This window comes from Pseudophryne corroboree, chromosome 1 (genome assembly GCF_028390025.1).
Source record: "Pseudophryne corroboree isolate aPseCor3 chromosome 1, aPseCor3.hap2, whole genome shotgun sequence".
In the NCBI taxonomy this organism is placed as follows: domain Eukaryota; kingdom Metazoa; phylum Chordata; class Amphibia; order Anura; family Myobatrachidae; genus Pseudophryne; species Pseudophryne corroboree.
In genome coordinates, this window is record NC_086444.1 from 448,402,320 (window position 1) to 448,414,833 (window position 12,514).

General features: G+C 48.5%; 1 protein-coding gene across 4 annotated transcripts in view; it reads left to right on the plus strand.

The window, feature by feature from the left end:
• RBM23 (RNA binding motif protein 23) overlaps positions 1–12,514 on the plus strand; it is a 298,094-nt gene that overhangs the window by 50,790 nt on the left and 234,790 nt on the right. For 3 of the 4 annotated variants that reach the window (XM_063913568.1, XM_063913567.1, XM_063913570.1), the window contains exon 2: positions 4,982–5,075. The exons of the other annotated variant lie outside the window; for it this stretch is intronic. The gene's annotated coding sequence lies outside the window, so the exon portion shown is untranslated. The remainder of the gene's footprint in view (positions 1–4,981; positions 5,076–12,514) is intronic. 4 annotated transcript variants of the gene reach the window in all.

Here is a 12,514-nt window from a genome sequence, read left to right on the forward strand (position 1 = left end):
TACGGAGTTCCCAGCATCCACTAGGACGTCAGAGAAAATAAGAATTTACTCACCGGTAATTCTATTTCTCGTAGTCCGTAGTGGATGCTGGGCGCCCATCCCAAGTGCGGATTGCCTGCAATACTTGTATATAGTTATTGCCTATCTAAAGGGTTATTGTTATGAGCCATCTGTTCGTGAGGCTCAGTTGTTATTCATACTGTTAACTGGGTATAGTATCACGATTTGTACGGTGTGATTGGTGTGGCTGGTATGAGTCTTACCCGGGATTCCAAATCCTTTCCTTATTGTGTCAGCTCTTCCGGGCACAGTTTCCCTAACTGAGGTCTGGAGGAGGGGCATAGAGGGAGGAGCCAGTGCACACCAGTAGTCCTAATTCTTTCTTAGAGTGCCCAGTCTCCTGCGGAGCCCGTCTATTCCCCATGGTCCTTACGGAGTTCCCAGCATCCACTACGGACTACGAGAAATAGAATTACCGGTGAGTAAATTCATATTTATACACATACGGGTGCCTTGCTCAGACCGGCAATAGCGTCGGCTTGGGTTTGTAGCGCTGTAGCAGCTTGGGCAGATACCTTGTCAGCTGACATTGATACCCTGGATAGGGATACCATTTTATTGACCTTAGGTCACATTAAAAACGCAGTCTTATATGTGAGAGACGCTCAGAGAGACGTTGGGTTGCTAGGTTCGAGAGCCAATGCCATGGCGATTTCTGCTAGGCGAGCCCTGTGGACCCGCCAATGGACGGGTGATGCCGACTCAAAGAGGCATATGGAAGTTTTTCCTTACAAGGGTGAGGTTTTATTTGGGGAAGGTCTCGCGGACCTGGTTTTCACATATACCGCGGGTCAATCCACTTTTTTACCTTATGTTCCCCCACAGCAAAAGAAAACACCACAATATCAGATGCAGTCCTTTCGGTCGCATAAGTCTAGAAGAGGTCGGGGCTCTTCCTTCCTCGCTAGAGGTAAGGGTAGAGGGAAAAGAATGCCTGCTACGACTAGTTACCAGGAGCAAAAGTCCTCCCCGGCTTCTACTAAATCCACCGCATGACGCTGGGGCTCCATTGAGGGAGTCCGCGCCGGTGGGGGCACGTCTTCGACTCTTCAGCCACGTCTGGGTTCAGTCAGACGTGGATCCTTGGGCAATGGAAATTGTATCCCAAGGCTACAAGCTGGAATTCGAAGACGTGCCTCCTCGACGGTTTTTCAAATTGGCTTTACCAGCTTCTTCCCCAGAAAGGGAGATAGCTTTAGCTGCAATTCAAAAACTGTCAACAAGTGGTTGTCGAGGTTCCCTTAGTTCAACAGGGGAAGGGGTACTATTCAACCCTATTTGTGGTCCCGAAACCGGATGGCTCGGTCAGACCCATTCTAAATTTAAAATCCCTAAACCTGTACTTGAAAAAGTTCAAATTCAAGATGGAATCGCTCCGGGCAGTGATCTCCAGCCTGGAAGGGGGGGGGTTTTATGGTGTCACTAGACATAAAGGATGTATACCTTCATGTCCCCATATATCACCCTCATCAGGCGTACCTGAGATTCGCTGTACAGGACTGTCATTACCAGTTTCAGACGTTGCCGTTTGGGCTTTCCACGGCCCCGAGGATTTTTACCAAGGTAATTGCGGAAATGATGGTGCTCCTGCGCAGACAGGGAGTCACAATTATCCCGTACTTGGACGATCTCCTGATAAAAGCGAGATCGAGAGATCAATTGCAGAAAAGCGTGTCGCTCTCCCTGAGAGTGCTGCAGCAGCATGGCTGGATTCTAAATCTACCAAAGTCACAGTTGATTCCAATGACTAGGCTATCTTTCTTAGGCATGATTCTGGACACGGAACTAAAGAGGGGTTTTCTCCCAATGGAAAAAGCCCAGGAACTCCAGAACATGGTCAGAGACCTGTTAAAACCGAAAAGAGTGTCAGTCCATCAATGCACTCGAGTACTGGGAAAAATGGTGGCGACCCCCTTCGGCAGGTTCCATGCGAGGACGTTTCAGTGGTACCTTCTGGACAAGTGGTCGGGGTCCCATCTACAAATACATCGGAAAATAAGCCTGTCCCACTTCCTGTGGTGGCTGCAGAGTGCTCACCTTCTCGAAGGTCGCAGGTTCGGCATTCAAGACTGGGTTCTGGTGACCACGGAGGCTCGGGGAGCAGTCACACAAGGAAGAAATTTTCAGGGACTATGGTCAAGCCAGGAGGCTTGTCTACACATCAACGTACTGGAATTGAGGGCCATATACAACGGCCTACGACGAGCGGAGAATCTTCTTCGCGACCTACCGGTTCTGATTCAATCAGACAACGTCACAGCTGTGGCTCATGTAACCCGCCAAGGCGGGACAAGGAGCAGAGTGGCAATGGCTGAAGCCACCAGGATTCTTCGCTGGGCGGAAAATCACGTAAGCGCTCTGTCAGCGGTCTTCATTCCGGGAGTGGACAACTGGGAAGCAGACTTCCTCAGCAGGCACGATCTCCATCCAGGAGAGTGGGGACTTCATCAGGAAGTTTTTGCAGAGATAACAAGTCAGTGGGGACTTCCACAAATAGACATGATGGCGTCACACCTCAACAAGAAGCTTCGGTGGTATTGTGCCAGGTCAAGGGACCCTCAGGCAGTAGCGGTGGACGTCCTGGTGACACCATGGGTATTTCACTCGGTCTATGTGTTCCCTCCTCTTCCGCTTATCTCAAAAATACAGAGAATCATAAGACGAAAAAGAGTGCAGACAATACTCATTGTTCCAGATTGGCCTCGAAGGGCCTGGTATTCAGATCTTCAGGAAATGCTCACAGAAGATCCGTGGCCTCTTCATCTCAGGGAAGACCTGCTGCAGCAGGGGCCCTGCGTATTCCAAGACTTACCGCGGTTACGTTTGACGGCATGGCGGTTGAACACCAAATCCTAGCGGGGAAGGGTATTCCGGAGGAAGTCATCCCTACTCTGATTTAAGGCTAGGAAGGAGGTGACGGCGAAACATTATCACCGCATCTGGAGGAAGTATGTATCTTGGTGTGAAGCCAAGAATGTTCCTACTAAAGATTTCCATCTGGGCCGTTGTCTCCACTTTTTACAGACAGGAGTGGATATGGGCCTAAAGTTAGGGCCGAAATCTGTACCTTAATGGAGCCTATCAATTTTCTTTCAGAAGGAATTGGCTTCTCTGCCGTAAGTCCAGACTTTTGTAAAGGGGGTGCTGCATATCCAGCCTCCTTTTGTGCCCCCAGTGGCACCATGGGACCTTAATGTGGTGTTAGTTCCTAAAATCTCACTGGTTTGAGCCTCTTCAAACTGTAGAATTAAAATTTCTCACTTGGAAGGTGGTCATGTTGTTGGCCTTGGCATCTGCAAGGCGGGTGTCCGAATTGGCAGCTTTGTCTCACGAGCCCCTATCTGATTTTCCATGTGGATAGGGCAGAATTGAGGACTCGTCCTCAATTTTTGCCAAAGGTGGTTTCGTCTTTTCATATGAACCAACCTATTGTGGTGCCTGTGGCTACGGGTAACTTGGAGGATTCCAAGTCCCTTGATGTAGTCAGGGCCTTAAAAATGTATGTAGCCAGGACGGCTCGGGTTAGGAAAACAGAGGCACTGTTTGTCGTGTATGCAGCCAACAAGGTTGGCGCTCCTGCTTCTAAGCAGACTATTGCTCGCAGGATCTGTAATACGATTCAGCAGGCTCATTCTACGGCTGGATTGCCGTTACCAAATTCGGTAAAGGCCCATTCCACTAGGAAGGTGGGCTCTTCTTGGGCGGCTGCCCGAGGCGTCTCGGCATTGCAGCTTGGCCGAGCGGCGACTTGGTCGGGGTCAAACACTTTTGCTAAATTCTACAAGTTTGATACCTTGGCTGAGGAGGACCTTATGTTTGCTCAATCGGTGCTGCAGAGTCATCCGCACTCTCCCGCCCAGTCTGGAGCTTTGGTATAATCCCCATGGTCCTTACGGAGTCCCCAGCATCCTCTAGGACGTAAGTGAAAATAAGATTTTAAACCTACCGGTAAATCTTTTTCTCCTAGTCCGTAGAGGATGCTGGGCGGCCGTCCCTGTGCTGACGAAGTTCTGCAAGACTTGTATATAGTTATTGCTTACCTAAGGGTTATGTTACTGTTTTGTTCAGTCTCTGGCTGATGCTGTTTTGTTTCATACTGTTAACTGGTTCGTATGTTCCAAGTTGTACGGTGTGGATGGTGTGGGCTGGTATGTATCTTGCCCTAGGATTAACAAAAATCCTTTGCTCGTACTGTCCGTCTCCTTTGGGCACAGTTTCTCTAACTGCGGCCTGGGGGAGGGGCATAGAGGGAGGAGCCAGTGCACACCCATTCTAAAGTTTTTAGAGTGCCCATGTCTTCTGCGGAGCCCGTCTATACCCCATGGTCCTTACGGAGTCCCCAGCATCCTCTACGGACTAGAAGAAAAAGATTTACCGGTAGGTTTAAAATCTTATTTTTGTGTACTCAGGTAGCAAATCTTCCGCGGACATATTCCATTCCATTCCATCACTATCAAATATGGATATTCTGGTTTCGTCACTCCAGATGACACTGTTCCATTGTTCTTCTGATTAATTTAATCTTTTTAGCCCAATCTAAACTTTTCTGTCTTTTGAGAGATAAAAGTGACTTCTTCCTTGGAATTCTGACATTTAAAATAAAATATTGAAGTCTGCGTCGAACAGTCCTGGCAGTTTACACCACATTCACGTAAATCATTTTTAATTGCCTCAAACGATTTTCTTCTATCACTCAAGCACAGTTTTTTCATTCTTTTATCACAGCAGGTGTGGTGGATTTTTTTAAAAAAATTTTTTAATTTTTTTTACCTTTACCATTTTGGTTTTGAATGGGCGGAGTCAGACTTATTCCACAGTTTCGAAGTTCCTCCTTTAGTTATGTTGCCATCTACTTATAATTTATTCTTTCATTGTAAGTGTTCCCATCCTTATGTTAACTAATAATTTTGTATCTTTCTAGGTGACCAGTCAGCCATCTTTACTTTGCTTGTCATCCTAAATAAGCTACACCGCTTACTGCAGGAAATTGGCTCTCAGAACAAACACTCCTATTGGTCAGTTTTGAGTTGAAGAAATCCCCTCTCTTTACATAACAAAGTCTCCATATTTTTATTTGGATATAACTTTTTATGTAATAAAGATAATTCATTGCAGTGAACTGCATTATATCGTGTATAAGATCTTTCCAGAGAGATATACCTTCATATGATTTTCTTTAAAAATAATGCAGTTATATGCAATTAAACCCTAAATAAAAACACATTTTCCAAAAGGTTTCCACAATTTTTTTGCCCACTACTGTATGATTGGTAGCCACTAGCACTGTCTTTCTTTATCGCTTTGACCACAAATAATTTAATTTGGACCTGGACCACCAAACCAGGACACCCTTGCAAGAGCCTCGCATCCCAGGGTTTGTAGGCGCACAGTTTTGGAACCACTGGTCTATAGGATTGTGGCCGGCAGCATTACAGGCTTTACTCCCGTTAGATATATTTAGCAAAATAATCAATTTGTACGTATTTTAATGCTTTGGTGTCAGTTTTATATAGCTCTTGTTGGTGAACCTTTTTAATTCTCATCCATGTTTGCTGTTAAATTGGTAATAGATGTTTCTCTTACATCCTAGTGGATACTGGGGTCTTGTACTTTAGTACCATGGGGTATAGATCGGGTCCACTGGAGCCTGGCACTTTAAAATCTTTAGAGTGTGTATATGTGTGCTGGCTCCTCCCCTCTATGCCCCTCCTACCAGACTCTGTTTAGTAAAAATGTGCCCAAGGAGCCGAGTGCATTTCTCTAGCTCTGCAGAGAATTTCCTTTATTTTTATTTTAGTTTATTATTTTCAGGTAGCTGTGGTTGGCAACCAGGCTACCTGCTTCATGGGACTGAGAGGGGGGACCGAACCAGCCTCCTGAGGGTTAATGGTTCGTAATCCCAGCTGACAGGGCACTGAGCTCCTAAGGTACTGATCACACATTGTTAGTATGTGTGCCCACGCCAGCACTAGCCGCCACCCTCTAACAGATGCCGAAGTTAAAGGTGCTGTGAGTGTCACACCGGGGTCCGCGGTGCCCGCCGCAGACAAACTAGCTCAGGGCTGTTGCCCTGCAGTGCTCACTGTCTCATGGCTTTGTGTGTACTGTACAATGCATATTCTACTGTTTGTTATAAGTGGCCAGTATAACTATGTAACTATGATGGGAACCGCGTGCCATTACAAGGGGTGGGGCTTCCCAGAGCGGGATCAGCGTCGGGAAGGTGCCATTTTCTGCTGCTGCGGATTTTCAAGGCTGCATGCACGCTGCTTCTCCAGGACCCACCCTGCTACAGACTGCTCTAATATTAGGTCGCATACATACTTCATCATATTGTGCTGCTGTGTTCTGTGTGCTGGTGTCCGCTCCTCAGTGTCACTCCAGGGGCTCTATAGCATCTGGGTGAAGGTGTTGGTCAGTGGGCTGCGCTGTATTATTATTACTGTGTAAGATGTCTGTAACGTGTGCTGCTTGTAACTCTACCCCGTCTTCAGCGGGGTCACTCATGTGTGAGCAATGTTCCTTATCTCCACAGGGACCTGACTGGCTAAATAGCTTTAAAAGCATGATTCAGAATGTAAATTCGAATTAGCTGCAGCTAGAAGAGAGAGACAGGTGTTAAAACACTATTCATTGTGTGGCTAAAGCAGCAGATAACAAGAATACTTCTCAGCCCCCTCTAGTGGTTTTACATAAACGCTCACTGCCACAGGTGCTCCAGTCTGATTCTGATCAGCCTGATGTGGATGATGATGATATGGATGAGGACAGCTCTCTGTCCCGTAGTGTAGAGGCTCTCATTTTTACTGTAAGAGAGGTCCTCAACATACCGGATCAGGAGGCAGAACCAGATGAGGAGTTTTACTTTAATGTTAGACCCAAGAGCTCAGCAACTTTTCCTGTGCTTGGTTAAACCCTGATAAAAACCTCTGAGGAATTTAATTTTTTTTCTCTGACGTCCTGGTGGATGCTGGGGACTCCGTAAGGACCATGGGAATAGACGGCTCCGCAGGAGACTGGGCACATCTAAAGAAAGCTTTAGGACTATCTGGTGTGCACTGGCTCCTCCCCCTATGACCCTCCTCCAAGCCTCAGTTAGATTTCTGTGCCCGGCTGAGCTGGATGCACACTAGGAGCTCTGCTGGCAACAGGCTCACTGCACCGAGGGACTAAGGGGAGAAGAAGCGAACCTACCTAAGTGGTGGTAGCTTGGGCTTCTTAGGCTACTGGACACCATTAGCTCCAGAGGGATCGAACACAGGACCCGACCTCGTCGTCCGTTCCCGGAGCCGCGCCGCCGTCCCCCTTACAGAGCCAGAAGCAAGAAGGTGGTCCGGAAAATCGGCGGCTGAAGACTTCTGTCTTCTCCAAGGTAGCGCACAGCACTGCAGCTGTGCGCCATTGCTCCTCATGCACACCACACACTGCGGTCACTGATGGGTGTAGGGCGCTGGGGGGGGGCGCCCTGAGCAGCAATATTAACACCTTGGCTGGCGAACTGACACCATATATAGCCCCAGGGGCTATATAGGTGTTTATTAACCCCTGCCAGAACTTTTACAATAGCGGGAGAAAGCCAGCCGAAAAAGGGGCGGAGCCATCTCCCTCAGCACAGCTCTGCTGGAGGAATTGCTCCCTGACTCTCCCCTGCAGTCCTGCACTACAGAAAAGGGTTAAAAAGAGAGGGGGGGCACAAATTAGGCGCAATATATATATATATATATATATATATATATATATATATATATATATATTATGCAGCTATAAGGGAAAACACTCTCTATAGGTGATATCCCTGTGATATATAGCGCTCTGGTGTGTGCTGGCATACTCTCCCTCTGTCTCCCCAAAGGGCTTTGTGGGGTCCTGTCCTCTGTCAGAGCATTCCCTGTGTGTGTGCTGTGTGTCGGTACTGCTGTGTCGACATGTATGATGAGGATAATGATGTGGAGGCGGAGCAAATGCCTGTGAATGGGATGTCACCCCCTGCGGGGTCGACACCGGTGTGGATGGACTTATGGAAGGAATTAGGTGACAGTGTCAACTCCTTACATAAAAGGTTTGACGACATAGGACAGCCGGCTGCTCAGCTTGTGCCTGTCCAAGCGTCTCACATGTCATCAGGGGCTCTAAAACGCCCGCTACTTCAGATGGCAGACAGATGTTGACACGGATACCGACTCCAGTGTCGACGACGATGAGACTAGTGTACCTTCCAATAGGGCCACCCGTTACATGATTGAGGCAATTAAAAATGTATTACACATTTCTGATAATACCCCAGATACCACAAAAAAGGGTATTATGTTTGGTGACAGAAAACTACCAGTAGTTTTCCTGCATCTGAGGAATTGATATGAGGTGTGTGAGGAAGCGTGGACTTCCTCCGATAAGAAATTGATCATTTCTACGCAGCGTACCCTTTTCCGCCAGAGGATAGGTCACGTTGGGAAATAACCCCTAGGGTAACTAAAGCGGTTACGCGCTTATTAAAAAAGGTGGCACTACCGTCACGGATACGGCCGCCCTGAAGGACCTGCTGATAGAAAGCAGAAAACTACCCTTAAAGCTATATACACACACACGGGCATTATATTGAGACCTGCTATTGCCTCGGCATGGATGTGCAGTGCGGCAGCTGCGTGGTCAGATTCCCTGTTGGATAATATTTATACTATAGATAGGGACAATATTTTGCTGAAAATAGAGCATATAAAAGACGCTGTCTTATACATGCGTGATGCACAGAGGGATATTTGCCGACTGGCATCACTGTAATAAGCGCTATGTAAAACCATTGCCGCCAGACGGGGGTTATGGACTCGGCAATGGTCGGGCGATGCCGATTCAAAACGGCACATGGAAGTTTGCCCTAGAAGGGGGTGGAACTGTTTGGGGATGGTCTTTCAGACCTCGTTTCCACAGCTACGGCTGGGAAATCAAAACTTTTGCCACAAGCTACCCCACAGCAAGAGTAAGCACTGTATTATCAGGTACAGTCCCTTCGGCCCCAGAAAAGTAGAGGGCTAGAGGCTCATCTTTTCTGCCAAGAGGAAAAGGTAGAGGGAAAAAGCTGCAGCACACAGCTAGTTCCCGGGAGCAGAAGTCCTCCCCTGCGTCCGGTAAGTCCACAGCATGACGCTGGGGCTGCTCAGGCGGACCCGGGTACGGTGGGGGCCCGTCTCAGAAATTTTCAGCGCACAGTGGGCTCTCTCACAGGTGGATCCCTGGGTTCTTCAAACAGTATCTCAGAGGTACAGGCTGGAATTCGAGACGTCTCCCCCCCCGCCGTTTCCTAAAATCTGCCTTACCGGCAACTCCCTCTGCCAGGGAGGCAGTGTTGGTGGCTATCCAAAAAAAAAACTGTATTCACAGCAAGTGATTATCAAGGTACCCCTCCTTCAACAGGAAAGGGGTTACTTTTCCACAATGTTTGTGGTACCGAAACCGGACGGTTCGGTGAGACCCATCTTAAATTTAAAATCAAGAAGATTCAAGTTCAAGATGGAATCGCTCAGGGCGATAATTGCGATCCTGGACGAGGGGGATTACAGGGTCTCTCTGGACATCAAGGATACTTACCTGCATGTCCCCATTTACCCTCCTCACCAGGAGTACCTCAAGATTGTGGTACCGGACTGTCACTATCAGTTCCAGACGCTGCCGTTCGGATTATCCACGGCACCGAGGGTCTTTACCATGGGTAATGACCGAAATGATGATACTCCTTCGCAAGAAGGGAGTTTTAATTATCCCGTACTTGGACGATCTCCGGATAAAGGCGAGGTCCAAGGAACAGTTGGTAAGGGGGTAGCACTATCTCGGGAAGTGCTGCAACAGCAGGACTGGATTCTCAATTCCAAAGTCACAGCTGGTCCCGACGACACGTCTTCTGTTCCTGGGAATGATTCTGGAAACAGACCAGAAAAAAGTGTTTCTTCCAATGGAAAAAGCCAAGGAGTTGTCATCTCTAGTCAGAAACCTCCTAAGACCGGGACAGGTGTCGGTACATCAATGCACACGAGTCCTGGGAAAAATGGTAGCTTCGTACGAAGAAATTCCATTCGGAAAGTTCCACGCAAGGATTTTCCAGTGGGACCTGTTGGACAAATGGTCCGGGTCCCATCTCCAGATACAGCAGCGGATAACCCGGTCGGCAAGAACCAGGGTGTCGCTGCGGTGGTGGCTGCAGAGGGCTCATCTACTAGAGGGCCGCAGATTCGGAATACAGGACTGGGTCCTGGTAAACACGGATGCCAGCCTTCGGGGCTGGGGTGCAGTCACACAGGGAGTAAAATTCCAAGGACTGTGGTCCAAACAGGAGATTTCACTTCATATAAATTTTCTGGAGCTAAGAGCCCTTTACAAGGCCGTAAGCCAAACAAGGCCCCTGCTTCAAACCAGCCGTACTGATCCAATCAGACAACATCACGGCGCTCGCCCATGTAAACAGGCAGGGCGGCACTAGAAGCAGGAGGGCAATGGCAGAAGCCACAAGGATTCCCCGTTGGGCGGAAAATCATGTGGTAGCACTGGCAGCAGTGTTCATTCCGGGAGTGGACAACTGGGAAGCAGACTTCCGCAGCAGACTCCACCCGGGAGAATAGGGACTTCATCCAGAAGTCTTCCAAATGCTGGTAAACCATTGGGAAAGACCACAGGTGGACATAATGGCGTCCCGCCTCAATAAAAAAGATACTGCGCCAGGTCAAGGGAACCTCAGGCGATCGCTGTGGACGCTCTAGTGACACCGCGGGCATACCAGTCGGTTTATGTGTTCCCTCCTCTCCCTCTCATACCCAAGGTACTGAGGATAATAAGGAAAAGAGGAGTAAGAACTATACTCATTGTTCCGGATTGGCCAAGAAGTTCTTGGTACCTGGAACTTCAGGAGTTGATCTCAGAGGACCCATGGCCTCTGCCACTCAGACAGGATCTGCTGCAGCAGGGGCCCTGTCTGTTCAAAGACTTACCGCGGCTGCATTGACGGCATGGCGGTTGAACACCGGATCCTGAGTGAAAAAGGCATTCCGGAGGAAGTCATTCTTATCCTGATCAAAGCCAGGAAGGATGTCAGCCTGAAGTGCAGACGTTGTAAGGGAGTGCTGCATATTCAGCCCCTTTTTTGTGCCCCAGTGGCACCTTGGGATCTCAATGTGGTTTTGAAGTTCCTGGAATCACATTGGTTTGAGCCACTTAAAACCGTGGATTTGAAATATCTCACATGAAAAGTGGTCATGTGTTGGCTTCGGCCAGGCATGTGTCAGAATTGGCGGCTTTGTCATAAAAAAGCCCTTACCTGACTTTCCATATGGATATCGCAGAGTTGAGGACTCTTCCTCACTTTTTCCCGAAGGTGGTATCAGGTTTTCACTTGTACCGACCTATTGTGGTGCCTGAGGCTACTAGGGACTTGGAGGATTCCAAGTTACTGGATGTAGTCAGGGCCCTGAAAAATTATATTTCCAGGACGGCTGGAGTCAGGAAAACTGACTCGCTGTTTATCCTAGATGCACCCAACATGCTGGGTGCTCCTGCTTCTAAGCAGACTGTAGCGCGCTGGATTTGTAGCACTATTCAGCTTGCGCATTCTGCGGTGGGACTACCGCAGCCTAAATCTGTAAAAGCCCATTCCACATGGAAGGGGGCTCATCTTGGGCGGCTGCCCGAGGGGTCTCGGCTTTACAACTTGGCCGAGCTGCTACTTGGTCAGGGGCAAACACGTTGCAAAATTCTACAAATTTGATACCCTGGCTGAGAAGGACTTTGAGTTCTCTCATTCGGTGCTGCAGAGTCATCCGCACTCTCCCGCCCGTTTGGGAGCTTTGGTATAATCCCCATGGTCCTTACGGAGTCCCCAGCATCCACTAGGACGTCAGAGAAAATAAGATTTTACTCACCGGTAAATCTATTTCTCGTAGTCCGTAGTGGATGCTGGGCGCCCATCCCTAGTGCGGATTGTCTGCAATACTTGTAAATAGTTATTGTTACACAAATCGGGTTGTTATTGCGAACCATCTATTCAGAGGTTCCATTGTTATCATACTGGTAACCGGGGTTCCTATCACGAGTTATATGGTGTGGCTGGTATAAGTCTTACCCGGGATTCAAAATCCTTCCTTATTGTGTCAGCTCTTCCGGGCACAGTGTCCTAACTGAGGCTTGGAGGAGGGTCATAGGGGGAGGAGCCAGTGCACACCAGATAGTCCTAAAGCTTTCTTTAGATGTGCCCAGTCTCCTGCGGAGCCGTCTTTTCCCATGGTCCTTACGGAGTCCCCAGCATCCACTACGGACTACGAGAAATAGATTTACCGGTGAGTAAAATCTTATTTCTCTGACGTCCTAGTGGATGCTGGGAACTCCGTAAGGACCATGGGGAATAGCGGCTCCGCAGGAGACTGGGCACATCTAAAGAAAGCTTTAGGACTAGCTGGTGTGCACTGGCTCCTCCCCC